The sequence below is a fragment of the Manis javanica genome, chromosome 2 (genome assembly GCF_040802235.1).
Source record: "Manis javanica isolate MJ-LG chromosome 2, MJ_LKY, whole genome shotgun sequence".
NCBI lineage: Eukaryota > Metazoa > Chordata > Mammalia > Pholidota > Manidae > Manis > Manis javanica.
The window spans coordinates 151505837-151521296 of record NC_133157.1 but is presented as its reverse complement, the minus strand read 5'-3'; the positions used below and the strand labels follow the sequence as shown (position 1 = coordinate 151521296).

The 15460-nt window shown below is 37.5% G+C and overlaps 1 protein-coding gene across 1 annotated transcript in view; it reads left to right on the top strand.

Moving 5' to 3' along the window:
• TTPA (alpha tocopherol transfer protein) overlaps positions 1-15460 on the top strand; it is a 46723-nt gene that overhangs the window by 29768 nt on the left and 1495 nt on the right. The window lies entirely within an intron of this gene.

Here is a 15460-nt window from a genome sequence, read left to right as displayed (position 1 = left end):
GATAATGTTCCTAACTTTACTCAGTTATCCCCTCCTTCCCACCTTCTTCCTCCTCTTCCTCAAGGGACCTGTGAGCTCCTTAGTAGACCTCACTTAGTGGATTGCTCTATCTATCCCTTTGAAGAGATGAGTCATCTGAGATCTCCTCAAACCATATTTGAACTAAAGACCAGAACAGTTGTAATGATAGTGCTTTTTGCCACTTCCCAGTCATACCCAAGGACTAATACTGGAGTGTTCCTTTCTACATCACTGGATCTTCCTGGATTTCAGGGCTTATGAAGAACAGGGCAGAAGAACGGAAGTAAACATCTAAACAGGGTAGTACAGAGGAGGCTAGGCAAATTCTAGGGTGCAGCCAGACAGCCTTCTGCTGCTAGATAAGCCATGAATGATCTGCAGACAGTTGATGATTAGACATCTATATGTTACAGCGTATACGCGAACAGCACCCAGGACTCTGCTTTGGTGATGGTGGTATTCTAATAGCAGCAAATGGCCTGCAAATATGTGGGGTCAAGTGTTTTTGCTGGTGGTTTTCTCTAGAGGCAATAAAGAATGTAAAAGTGGTCAGTGTAAAAATCCTGTCCTCACTCTTAGGTAAAACACTGGCTTAAGAAACAGACATGAATTATCTTTGGTAAGTAATGGTTTAAAATTAGGACGGGATATCCAGTTAACTAACACATCTATACTTAAAGGGAATAACGGTTGTCCTTTTTAAAGGAGGGAAAAAGTATATCCTAGGCCCAGTCAGATGTAATAGTACTAGTAGAATTATTTAAGAAAAACAAGCTATTAATAATAAATTTTATTACTTCAAATGGTCTCTAAACAGATCTGAGGGGAAAAGTCATTCTGGAAACTTGTATCTAAATACCAGCACAGTGGGAAGGACAAGGTATCATTTTTACTTACTTGTTTACTTGTTTATTAGCTTGGGCAGTTTTTGTTTTATTCTTTGACATTCCAATGGTGATTTGGATGTATGTCACATTGTTTTGCCTCCTGATTTTTTCTTTCTTAATGTGTCACTCTAACTGTCCACTTAAAATTTTTTCTTTTTTGCATTATGCTTCATTAAACTTACCAAGGCTTTTGTCCAGCTGTTTTTGTTAGCTCACTTATAGAACATACAATCTCAGGAACTAGTATACTAGTAAAATGGGATCATCTGTTAGTGTAAGGTCTTGCAGTTAAAACTATTATACACAGGCAGAGCCAAGATGGCGGCGTGAGTAGGACAGTGGGAATCTCCTCCCAAAAACATATATTTTTGAAAATGCAACTAATACAACTAATCCTAAAAGAGAGACCAGAAGACACAAGACAACAGCCAGACTACATCCACATGTGCGAGAGCCCAGCGCCTGGTGAAAGAGTTAAGATACAAGCCCCAGCCTGGCGGAACCCGAGCGCCCCTCACCCCAGCTCCCAGTGGGAGGAGAGGAGTCGGAGCAGGGAGGGAGAAGGAGCCCAGGACTGCTGAACACCCAGCCCTAGACATCCGGACCAGAGCAGAGACAGTGCATGCATGGGGTCCTTGATACTAGGGAAACAGGGCAGCAGGACCGGTGAGCAGGTCCTGAAGCTGATGCCCCTGTGACAAAGAAAAGTGAGTGCTTTTTGAAAGTCTTAAAGGGAAAGGGACGCAACAGCTGGACGGAAACAACCCAGGTCACAGTCCAAAAGCTGGAAATTCCAGGGAAACCAAGGCACACTAACCCCCTGGGCAACAGCTCTGAGACCCCTCATGGAGGTAAACAGCCAAACATCCCCCCATCCATTACCCCTCTGGGACCCTGCCAAAGTAGAGAAGCAGCCTGAGGCTGGCCACACCCTCAGCAAGGGAGCTTCCTTCATACCAGCCGGGCAAGACACGAAGACCCAGTCTACACACAATTGGCCAACACAAGCCACTAGGGGTTGCAGTTGTCCCAGTAAAGAAAGGCTAGTAGCAAGAGGAAAGTTTGACCCTCCCAGCTGACAGTCAATAGCACCTGTCAACATGAGGAGGCAAAAAAATTTGATCCAGACAAGACTAACCCAGACAGCTTCGGCATCTGCTACATCTTCCCCTGAGAAGGAACCTGGGGAGATAGATTTAACCAGTCTTCCTGAAAAAGAATTCAAAACAAAAGTCATAACCATCCTGATGGACTTGCAGAGAAATATGCAAGAACTAAGGAAGGAGAATACAGAAATAAAACAAGCTCTGGAAGGACTTCAAAACAGAATGAACGAGATGCAAGAGACCACTAATGGACTAGAAAACAGAGAACAGGAATGCAGAGAAGCTGATGCAGAGAGAGATAAAAGGATCTCCAGGAATGAAAGAATTCTAAGAGAGCTGAGTGACCAATCGAAATGGAAGAATATCCGCATTATAGGGGTACCAGAAGAAGAAGAGAAAGAAAAAGAGATAGAAAGTGTTTTTGAAGAAATAATTGCTGAAAACTTTCCCAAACTAGGGGAGTCAATGGCCTCTCAGACCACAGAGGTCCACAGAACTCCCATGACAAGGGATCCAAGGAGGGCAACTCCAAGACACATAATAATTAAAATGGCAAAGATCAAAGACAAGGGCAAAGTATTAAAGGCAGCCAGAGAGAAAAAAAAAGGTCACCTACAAAGGAAAACCCATCAGGCTATCATCAGACTTCTCAATAGAAACTCTACAGGCCAGAAGAGAATGGCATGATATACTTAATGCAATGAAACAGAAGGGCCTCGAACCAAGACTACTGTATCCAGCACGATTATCATTTAAATATGAAGGAGGGATTAAACAATTCCCAGGCAAGCAAAAGTTGAGGGAATTTGCCTCCCACAAACCACGTCTACAGGGCATCTTACAGGGACTGCTCTAGATGGGAGCACTCCTAAAAAGAGCACAGAACAAAACACCCAACATATGAAGAAGGGAGGAGGAGGAATAAGAAGGGAGAGAAATAAAGAATCATCAGACCATGTTTATAATATCTCAACAAGCAAGTTAAGTTAGACAGTAAGATAGTAAAGGAACTAACCCTGAACCTTTGGTAACCACAAACTTAAAGCCTGCAATGGCAATAAGTACATACCTTTCAATAATCACCATAAATGTAAATGGACTGAATGCACCAATCAAAAGACACAGAGAAATAGAACGGATAAAAAAGCAAGATCCATCCATATGCTGCTTACAAGAGACTCACCTCAAACCCAAAGACATGCACAGACTTAAAGTCAAGGGATGCACAAAGATATTTCATGCAAACTAAAGAGAGAAGAAAACAGGTGTTGCAATTCTGGTATCAGACAAAACAGACTTCAAAATAAAGAAAGTAACAAAAGACAAAGAAGGACATTACATAATGATAAAGGGCTCAGTCCAACAAGAGGATATAACTATTACAAATGTATGTGCACCCAATACAGGAGCACCAACATACCTGAAACAAATACTAACAGAACTAAAGGAGGAAATAGAATGCAATGCATTCATTCTAGGAGACTTCAACACACCACTCACTCCAAAGGACAGATCCACCAGACAGAAAATAAGTAAGGACACAGAGGCACTGAACAACACACTAGAACAGATCGACCTAATAGACATCTACAGAACTCTATATCCAAAAGCAACAGGATACACATTCTTCTCATGTGCACATGGAATATTCTCCAGAATAGACCACATACTAGGCCAGGAAAAGAGCCTCAGTAAATTCCAAAAGATTGAAATCCTACCAACCAACCTTTCAGACTACAAAGGCATAAAACTAGAAATAAACTGTACAAAGAAAGCAAAAAGGCTCACAAACACATGGAGGCTTAACAACATGTTCCTAAATAATCAATGGATCAATGACCAAATCAAAATGGAGATCCAGCAATATATGGAAACAAATGACAATGACAACACTAAGCCTCAACTACTGTGGGACACAGCAAAAGCAGTCTTAAGAGGAAAGTATATAGCAATCCAGTCATATGTAAAGAAGGAAGAACAATACCAAATGAATGGTCTAATGTCACAATTATCGAAATTGGAAAAAGAAGAAAAATGAGGCCTAAGGTCAGCAGAAGGATGGACATAATGAAGATCAGAGAAGAAATAAACAAAATTGAGAAGAATAAAACAATAGCATAAATCAATGAAACCAAGAGCTGGTTCTTTGAGAAAATAAACAAAACTGATAAGCCTCTAACCAGACTTATTAAGAGGACAAGAGAGTGAACAGAAATCAACAGAATCAGAAAAGAGAAAGGAAAAATCATGGCGGACCCAACAGAAATACAAAGAAATATTAGAGAGTACTATGAAAACCTATATGCTAACAAGCTGGGAAACCTAGGAGAAATGGATAACTTCCTAGAAAAATACAACCTTCCAAGACTGACCCAGAAAGAAACTGAAAATCTAAACAGACCAATTACCAGCAACGAAATTGAAGCAGTAATCAAAAAACTACCAAAGAACAAAACCCCCGGGCCAGATGGATTTACCTGGAATTTTATCAGACATACAGGGAAGACATAATACCCATTCTTCTTAAAGTTTTCCAAAAAATAGAAGAGGAGGGAATACTCCCAAACTCATTCTATGAAGCCAACATCACCTTAATACCAAAACCAGGCAAAGACCGCACCAAAAAAGAAAACTACAGACCAATATCCCTGATGAACATAGATGCAAAAATAGTCAACAAAATATTAGCGAACCGAATTCAAAAATACATCAAAAGGATTGTACACCATGACCAAGTGGGATTCATCCCAGGGATGCAAGGATGGTACAACATTCGAAAATCCATCAGCATCATCGACCACATCAACAAAAAGAAAGACAAAAACCACATGATCATCTCCATAGATGCTGAAAAAGCATTTGACAAAATTCAACATCCATTCATGATAAAAACTCTCAGCAAAATGGGTATAGAGGGCAAGTACCTCAACATAATAAAGGCCATATATCATAAACCCACAGCCAACATTATACTGAACAGTGAGAAGCTGAAAGCTTTTCCTCTGAGATCAGGAACAAGACAGGGATGCCCACTCTCCCCACTGTTATTTAACATAGTACTGGAGGTCCTAGCCATGGCAACCAGGCAAAACAAAGAAATACAAGGAATCCAGATTGGTAAAGAAGAAGTTAAACTGTCACTATTTGCAGATGACATGATATTGTATATAAAAAACCCTAAAGATTCCACTCCAAAACTACTAGAACTGATATCGGAATACAGCAAAGTTGCTGGATACAAAATTAACACACAGAAATCTGTGGCTTTCCTATACACTAACAATGAACCAATAGAATGAGAAATCAGGAAAACAACTCCATTCACAATTGCATCAAAAAGAATAAAATACCTAGGAATAAGCCTAACCAAAGAAGTGAAAGACCTATACCCTGAAAACTACAAGGCACTCTTAAGAGAAATTAAAGGGGACACTAACAAATGGAAACTCATCCCGTGCTTGTGGCTAGAAAGAATTAATATCGTCAAAATGGCTATCCTGCCCAAAGCAATATACAGATTTGATGCAATCCCTATCAAATTACCAACAACATTCTTCAATGAGCTGGAACAAATAGTTCAAAAATTCATATGGCAACACCAAAGACCCCGAATAGCCAAAGCAATCCTGAGAAAGAAGAATAAAGTGGGGGGGATCTCACTCCCCAACTTCAAGCTCTACTACAAAGCCATAGTGATCAAGACAATTTGGTACAGCACAAGAACAGAGCCACAGACCAGTGGAACAGACTAGAGACTCCAGACATTAACCCAAACATATATGGTCAATTAATATTTGATAAGGGAGCCATGGACATACAATGGCGAAACGACAGTCTCTTCAACAGATGGTGCTGGCAAAACTGGACAGCTACATGTGGGAGAATGAACTGGACCATTGTCTAACCCCATGTAGAAAAATAAATTCAAAATGGATCAAAGACCTGAATGTAAGTCATGAAACCATTAAACTCTTGGAAAAAAACATAGGCAAAAAACCTCTTAGACATAAACATGAGTGACCTCTTCTTGAACATATCTCCCTGGGCAAGGAAAACAACAGCAAAAATGAACAAGTGGGACTATATTAAGCTGAAAAGCTTCTGTACAGCAAAATACACCATCAATAGAACAAAAAGGTACCCTATAGTATGGGAGAATATATTTGTAAATGACAGATCCAATAAAGGCTTGATGTCCAAAATATATAAAGAGCTCACCCACCTCAACAAACAAAAAACAAATAATCCAATTAAAATATGGGCAGAGGAACTGAACAGACAGTTCTCCAAAAAAGATATACAGATGGCCAACAGACACATGAAAAGATGCTCCACATCACTAATTATCAGAGAAATGCAAATTAAAACCACAATGAGCTATCACCTCACACCAGTTATGATGGCTGCCATCCAAAAGACAAACAACAGCAAATGGTGAGGTTGTGTAGAAAGGGGAACCCTCAAACACTGCTAGTGGGAATGTAAATTAGTTCAACCATTGTGGAAAGCAGTATGGAGGTTCATCAAAAAACTCAAAATAGAAATACCATTTGACCCAGGAATTCCACTGTGAAGAATTTACCCTAAGAACGCAGCAATCAAGTTTGAAAAAGACAGATGCACCCCTATGTTTATCGCAGCAGTATTTACAATAGCCAAGGATTGGAAGCAACCTAAATGCCCATTGGTAGATGAATGGATAAAGAAGATGTGGTACATATACACAATGGAATACTACTCAGCATAAGAAGAGGGCATATCCCACCATTTGCAGCAACATGGATCGAGCTGGAGGGTATTATGCTCAGTGAAATAAGCCAAGCGGAGAAAGAGAAATACCAAATGATTTCACTCATCTGTGGAGTATAAGAACAAAGGAAAAACTGAGGGTACAAAACAGCAGCAGAATCACAGAACCCAAGAATGTACTAACAGGTACCAAAGGGAAAGGGACTGGGGAGGATGGGTGGTTAGGGAGGGATAAGGGGGGCAAAGAAGAAGGAGGGGTATTACGATTAGCATGCATAATGGGGGGGAGAAAGGGGAGGGCTGTACAACACAGAGAAGACAAGTAGTGATTCTAATACATATTGCTAGGCTGATGGACAGTGACTGTAAAGGGGTTTATGGGGGTACCTGGTATAGGGGATAGCCTGGTAAACATAATATTCTTCATGTAAGTGTTGATTAATGATAAAAAAAAAAAAAGCAGTTCCTGTGTGGTGACCTCCAATGAGTTCTACACAATGATATAAGGGGCATATCAAAGTGTGGGCAAAGGGTCTGTATGTGTTTATACAGAAGATCAAAGCCTAATCGGGCTACCCAGAAAATGAACTAAGATACGATATGAAGAAGAACTTCCAACATCAGCACTCTCTTCAAGAGTCATACCAGAAGATGATCATCAAAAAACCTCATCAAAGATCCAGGCGCTGCTACAGTTGTAGCTGCATTCATCCCATGGTTCCTGGAGTTGCCATGGGAATGAAGAAGGAGATATCTAAGCTGGCCGGTGTATACAGTAAAACAACAAATTTGACTGGATCCATACTGTCGGAATTCAACAAAGAATTAGGAGAAGTGCAAGTTGTAGCGCTCCAAAATCTTACAACTACAGACTATCTACTGTTAAAAGAACATATGGGATGTGAACAGTTCCCAGGAATGGGTTGTTTTAACTTGTCTGATTTCTCTCAGACTGTTCAAGTTCAGTTGGACAATATCCATCATATCATAGATAAATTTTCACAAATGCCTAGGATGCCTAACAGGTTTTCCTGGTTTCACTGGAGAAGGTTGGTAATTATAGGTCTTTTTTGGTTATGTAACTGTATTCATATTATATTAATGTGTGTGCACAATTTAATTAGTAGTTTAAAACCTGTACATGCTTATGTTTCTCTACAAGAAGACATGTCAAAGATATAATCAATCTTCCCATGTTTTCTTCTGTCTGCTACTTCTATAGCTTTTCTTCTTCCTTCCTAATTACAACCCTTAAATAGAATTCGTGCCTCATATCGAATTTACCGAGTATCATAATTCTTCCAAGTGGTAAAGATTTATCTTAAAGATAAATCTGCAAAGAAGTAAAAAGCTAATCTTTTCAAACAATATTGCTTCTCTCTCACTTACCAACTTTACATTTCCCTGTATGGCCCCGGAAGATGACTGCTTAGCCAGAGATGGGGAAGATTCCTCAAGGGAGGAACAACCTAAGACAGGCACAGTCGCAGGGGGGCCATCAGGTGAGAAATTGGGGATCAACAGAGGTGAGGCTTAGAACCTCACCCCCCCTGTTTTGAGAGAAATCTTCTGCATCCGTGGATGTTTTATTGCCCTTGTCTAGCTTGGATTAACAGTCTACAGGCACACACCTGATCATCTACATTTGCTCTCTTACAACACTAAAGTATGTTTTCTACCTTTATCTTGCATCTACCTACCACTTCAGCATTTTATTAAAAAATAAAAATAATAATAATAATAATAATAATAATAAGGGAGAAATGTGGGATTCACATATAAATCAAGTATAAAAATCACACGAATATTCATATTTGACCTGATTATTTATAGTTCATAATGTGTGATCAAAACTGAAAGTTTCTGTGATGACTGCCCTTGTACTGTTCACCATGTAAGAATTTATTCACTATGTAAGAATTTGTTCACCATGTAAGAACTTGTTCATTATGCTTCAGAAGATTGGAGACTGACAAGAATTAGGCTTGGGTGGATTAATGATTGTTCATTGAGCATTGAGCCCCCTATACAGAATTTTATTGTTGTTAACAACCATTTGATCAATAAATATGAGAGATGCCCTCTCAAAAAAAAAAAAAGAAAAATAAATAAATAAATAAATAAATAAATAAGTTCATGTAAAAAAAAGTATTATACAAAACAAGGGGACATTATCCTTTAGACACATTAGAATTTTAAAATTATTTTTTATAGATTCCAATTCTCTGCTGTAAATTTCTCATCCATTTTGCACATCTTTTTCTCTGCTTTATTTAAAATTAATCATATTTTGCTTAAAATAAAAGCCTTATCTTCTAATTGTGGTACCAGGATCATATATGGGTCTTCCATTTAATTTTTCTTTTAAGATTACTATTACATATTTCTGCTTATTCATATTGTTAGAAATATTTTATTGTATGTTGGACATTATATTTATCTATAGAAGGTCCAGGTAATATCTTTCATCAGCAATAATTCTTTCTTTCTTCTGTCAGTCAGTCCAATCAGATCTCGAGCTGGGTGGCAGATTTGTTCAGTCCATCTCTTGTTCGTCCTCATTCTTCAAGATTGGTCTGCTTGGGCTTTTGATTGATAGCCTGACTTTCCTCTATTTTCTCAGCCTTGAAAGTTCTGTCTTTTGCAGATTTTTAACTTAGTTCCTATCCTTTGCAGGCTTAAAATTTGGCAGATGTCTTCAGGAAGAGACCTGGTGTGTGTTTGTTGCAGGCTCCCTTCCTCTAATGGGACTTTGTCTCCAAAGCTGTGCAAGACAATTGAATGCTTCACTCCGCGTTTCCTATTCAATCTTCTCTAGCTTCTGCTACCATGCCAGAACTCAGCTCATGTCCCATGAGAAAATCTAACCATGTACTTGATATTTTCCAATCTTTTCACCAGTACTACGTTAACTACAGAAAGGCTCACTGATTTCTTTTCCCCAGTAGTATCTCTGTATGAGCTAGGATCTTCTATCTTATACCTATATGTGTAGGTACAGGCATACCTTGGAGATATTGTGCATTTGTTTCTAAACCACAAAATAAAGGGAGTATCACAATAAAGCAAGGCAAGTGAGATTTTTTGCTCTCCTAGTGCATATAAAAGTTATGTTTACACTATACTGTATCTGTTAACTACAGAAGCATTACGTGAAAAGAAACTATGTGCCTTAATTAAAAATACTTTATTGCTACAACATGCTGTTATCTGAGCTTTCAGCAAATCATAATCATTGATCATGGATCACCCTAAGAAATATAATAATGATTAGAAAGTTTGAAATGCTGTGAGAAATACCAAAATATAATACCAAGACACAAACTGAGTAAATGTTATTGGAAAAATGGCATCTGTAGGCTTGCTTGACACAGGGTTGCCACAAACATTCAATTTGTAAAAAATGCAGTTATCAGCAAAGCACAATAAAACAAGGTGTGCTTGCATATTTTTAACTTTTATCATGCCCATTATTTCTTTTTCTATCTGGTTGGTCAGTTTTGAAAAGGCACCTTTTGACTCTCACCTATTAGCTCTACACTATAAATGACCTCATTTTAGTTTTCTCTTCTTCTCTCCCTTTCTTTTTTTTTTACTTACATTCTTTCTACTTGACGGAACACCTGATGTTTATATTCTATTCTCTGACCCATGTACCTATACTTATTTTAGTGTTAGTGCTACCTTTAAATATATTAAATGCTCACTTGTCAATTATTTTGATCAATTTTCTTAGTCATCTTGTATTGGGATGAAGTTCATCTTCTAGTTAGTTTTCCAGGAAGGGCATGTGAAAACAATTATTCCCTGTTACATTCAAATCTGTGTTTCTACAGCCCTCATACTTGAAGAATAGCTCAACCATATGTAGAATCCTAAGACTTAAATTTTTCTTGAAATCATGATCCACCGTTCCCTTGAAAAGTGTAAGGCCATCTTAGTATAGTTTTTTTCTTACATTTCTTTATTATTATTATTGTTAATATTTTTAGTATCGTGAATCTACAATTATATGAGGAACATTGTTTTCTAGACACCCCCATCACCAAGTACCCCCCACACACCCCACTACAGTCACTGTCTATCAGCGTAGTAAGATGCTGTAGAATCACTACTTGTCTTCTCTGTGTTGTACAGCCCTCCCCATGCCCCATCCCACATTATACATGCTAATCAGAGTGCCCCCTTTCTCCCCCGCCTTATCCCCTCCCTTCCTTTGGTAACTGTTAGTCCATTTTGGGGTTCTATGAGTCTGCTGCTGTTTCGCTCCTTCAGTTTTTTTCTTTGTTCTTACACTCCACAGATGAGTGAAAGAAATCATTTGGTATTTGTGTTTCTCCGCCTGGCTTATTTCACTGAGCATAATACCCTCTAGCTCCATCCACGTTGTTGCAAATGGTAGGATTTGTTTTCTTCTTATGGCTGAATAATATTCTATTGTGTATATGCCCCACATCTTCTTTATCCATTCATCTACTGATGGACACTTAGGTTGCTTCCATTTCTTGGCTATTGTAAATAGTGCTGTGATAAACATAGGGGTGCATCTGTCTTTTTCAAACTGGGCTGCTGCACTCTTAGGGTAAATTCCTAGGAGTGGAATTCCTGGGTCAAATGGATTTCTATTTTGAGTTTTTTGAGAAACCTCCATACTGCTTTCCACAATGGTTGAACTATTTTATATTCTCACCAGCAGTGCAGGAGGGTTCCCCTTTCTCCACAACCTCGCCAACATTTGTTGTTGTTTGTCTTTTGTATGGTGGTGATTCTTACTGGTGTTAGGTGATATCTCATTGTGGTTTTAATTTGCATTTCTCTGATGACTAGTGATGTGGAGCATCTTTTCATGTGCCTATTGACCATCTGAATTTCTTCTTTGGAGAAGTGTCTGTTCAGATCCTGTGCCCATTTTTTAATTTGATTATTTCCTTTTTGTTTGTTGAAGTGGGTGAGCTCTTTATATATTTTTGATGTCAACCATTTATCGGATCTGTTGTTTATGAATATATTCTCCCATTCTGCAGGATGCCTTTTTGTTCTATTGGTGGTGTCCTTTGCTGTACAAAAGCTTTTCAGCTTGATATAGTCCCACTTGTTCATTTTTGCTTTTGTTTTCCTTTCCTAGGGAGATATGTTCATGAAGAAGTTGCTCATGTTTATGTCCAAGAGATTTTTGCCTATGTTTTTTCTAAGAGTTTTATGGTTTCATGAGTTACATTCAGGTCTTTAATCCATTTCAAATTTACTTTTGTATATGGGGTTAGACCATGATCCAGTTTCATTCTCTTACATGTAGCTGTCCAGTTTTGCCAACACCAGTTGTTGAAGAGGCTGTCATTTCCCCATTGTATATCCATGGCTCCTTTATCATATATTAATTGACTATATATGATTGGGTTAATATCTGGACTCTCTATTCTGTTCCACTGGTCTGTGGGTCTGTTTTTGTGCCAGTACCAAATTGTCTTGATTACTGTGGCTTTGTAGTAGAGCTTGAAGTTGGCAAGTAAGATCCCCTCTGCTTTATTCTTCCTTTTCAGGATTGCTTTGACTATTTGGGGTCTTTTGTGGTTCCATATGAATTTTAAAACTATTTGTTCCATTTCGGTGAAAAATGCTGTTGATGTTTTGATAGGGATTGTATTGAATCTGTAGATTGTTTTAAACAGGATGGCCATTTTGACAATATTAGTTCTTCCTAGCCAAGAGCATGGGATGAGTTTCCATTTGTTAGTGTCCTCTTTAATTTCTCTTAAGAGTGTCTTGTAGTTTTCAGGGTATAGGTCTTTCACTTCCTTGGTTAGGTTTATTCCTAGGTATTTTATTCTTTTTGATGCAATTGTGAATGGAATTGTTTTCCTGATTTCTCTCTCTGCTAGTTCATCATTAGTGTGTAAGAATGCCACAGATTTCTGTGTGTTAATTTTGTATCCTGCAACTTTGCTGAATTCAGGTATTTGTTCTAGTAGTTTTGGAATGGAGTCTTTAGGGTTTTTTATGTACAATATCATGTCATCTGCAAATAGTGACAGTTTGACTTCTTCTTTACCAGTCTGGATGCCTTGTATTTCTTTGTTTTGTCTGATTGCTGTGGCTAGGACCTCCAGTACTATGTTGAATAACAGTGGGGAGAGTGGGCATCCTATCTTGTTCCTGATCTTAGAGGAAAAGCTTTCAGCCTCTCGCTGTTAAGTATGATGTTGGCTGTGGGATTGTCATATATGGCCTTTATTATGTTGAGATACTTGCCCTCTCTACCCATCTTGTTGAGAGTTTTTATTATAAATGGATGTTGAATTTTGTCGAATGCTTTTTCAGCATCTATGAGATGATCATGTGATTTTTGCCCTTTTTGTTGATGTGGTGGATGATGTTGATCATCTTAGTATTCTAACCCTTATAAGTAAATTGATTATTTTGCTTGGTAGCCTTCATGATATTACTTTTCCTTAATATACAATAATTCTACTAGGATAAGTCTCAAAGTTGATCACTCCAGGTTAACTTTACCATTTATATCTTATTTACAGAAAGTTCTCTTATATATCATTGTAAATATTTGTCCTGTTCCATTGCTTTCTTTACTTTTTCTTCCAGGACTCCAGTAATACATATGTTGAATCTTTGCCTGTCTTCCATTTTAAGGAGTCCTGGATGTGTTTTACTTACATCACTTTCATTTCCTTGGTTGTTTTTCTTGTTTTTCCCTCAGTGATCTTTATTAAAACTGCCCTTGAATCTTTTCTACCTTAGACAGTGGTAATTTGTTTTTCATTTCTTAGATGGTTTTGTCATTTCCTTTGTTTTTTTTGCTTGACTTGATCAATTCTTGTAGCATTCTTTTCATTTTTGTCCATTTCTGTTCTTAGGTTTTGTAACTTGAATCTACATTTGAAGCTTACACGCAAATACACATACGTAATGTTTTCTGAGGATATTTAATTTTAGTTTGGAGCTTTGTCTTCCAGTTTGGGGTTTTTTTTTGAGGAAGAAATTTCATTAGGTTAAATGTTACAGGTTATTTTTTCTGTTTTTTTCTCAGAGTAGTTTTGTACTGTGTTGGTTTGATTTTTTTTTTTAATGAGCCTTTTGTGGACACTTTCCTAGTAGAAATATTTTATTGTGTCAGTATTATGAAGTGCAATTCTTTTGATAAATAATGTTTATAGCGGTGGCAATTATACATATGTATGGGTGAGGTGGGGTGGCTGGCCTGACTTACTTCTCTTCTGTTTCTATAGGATCCTGTATTTCCCCTGTTATTTCCTTCTTTCCCTTCACTGTCATGTCTTTAAGGGACACTATCCCCTTGTCAATGTGGTTGATTCTCCCTCAGAAGCAGTAATTAGCTGAAGCTGCACCTCGGCCCTCCTTCATATTCAAGCCCCTTCCTAATAGCCAGTGGTAAAACCTACCAAGACCTAGGCTATGTTCAGAATTTTGGCACTTTATGTTTGGCATTTTCTCTCAGGGCTTCATTTTGCATATGTGTTGTTTAATCATTCAGTCCCTTTTCTCTTTTTCAAAGATTCTTTGAAAGCCTTGCCTCTCCTACTCTCAGCCTCCAGAGTCTTATAGCAGTGGCAGAATCTTTGTTGCAATCTGGTACTTATTAATTTTCTGGTAATTTCATGGTTGTGGTATCATCTGTCTCTTAGTATTATTAAAGTTATGAATCGTGTTATTTTATTTGTACTACTCATATATATATATGTAGCATATATATATTTTAAAGATGTGTGGAGAGATTCTGGCTCAGACCTTTGACGTTATCCTCTAGACCCAAGCATAATTTATCTCTGTTATTTCTTATTAGAGACTTATCTCTGTTACCTTTTGTTAATAGGAATTTCTCTGTTGATAAGCAGCTCCAATTCATTCATTTTCTTGCTTCCTAGTAGTCTATTAATGTTACAATTTATTTATCCATTTTCTTATTGATGGCCATTTACATTGTATTTAATATTTCACTGTTACAAAAAAGTGCTGCAAAGAACATACTTGTGTATATTTCTTTGTTCACACATGCAAGCCTTTCTTTAGGGTATGTACCTGTTTCTGAAAAGTGCTGGGTCATAGAATATGTGAATCCTTACTTTTACAAGATATTGCCTAATTGCTCTCGGAAATTGTTGTAATAATTTACAGTTCTAGCAGTGTTAGAGAACCGATTTTTCTACATCTTTTAATTATTTTTATCAAGATTTACATTTTGACAATCTGATGCATGTGATGTATTATCTTGTTTTAACTTGCTTTGGTGACTAGTGCAGGTTTGGTTTATCTTTTCATGTTCTTTCCCCATTTTTCGATTGGTTGTCCTGTCTTACATGATTTTAGTTGTTTGTATATTCTAGCTAAGAATACTTTTAAAATTCTGTATTTTGTAAATACAGTTAACCCTTGAACAACATGGGTTTGAATTGCTTTGATTCACATATATATTGCAAAATTTTGTGGAGATTTTAGGACAATTAAAAATTTCTCTAGCTTATTTTATTACAAGATACAGTATATAATACATATGACATACAAAATATGTGTTAATTGGATGTTTATATTATTGATAAAGCTTCTAGTAAATACTTGACTATTAGTAAAGGTTTTGAGGTATCAAAGTTATACATGGATTTTCAACTGCACAGGGAGTTGGTGCCCCTAGCACCTTTATTGTTCATGCATCATCTGTATTTTCCA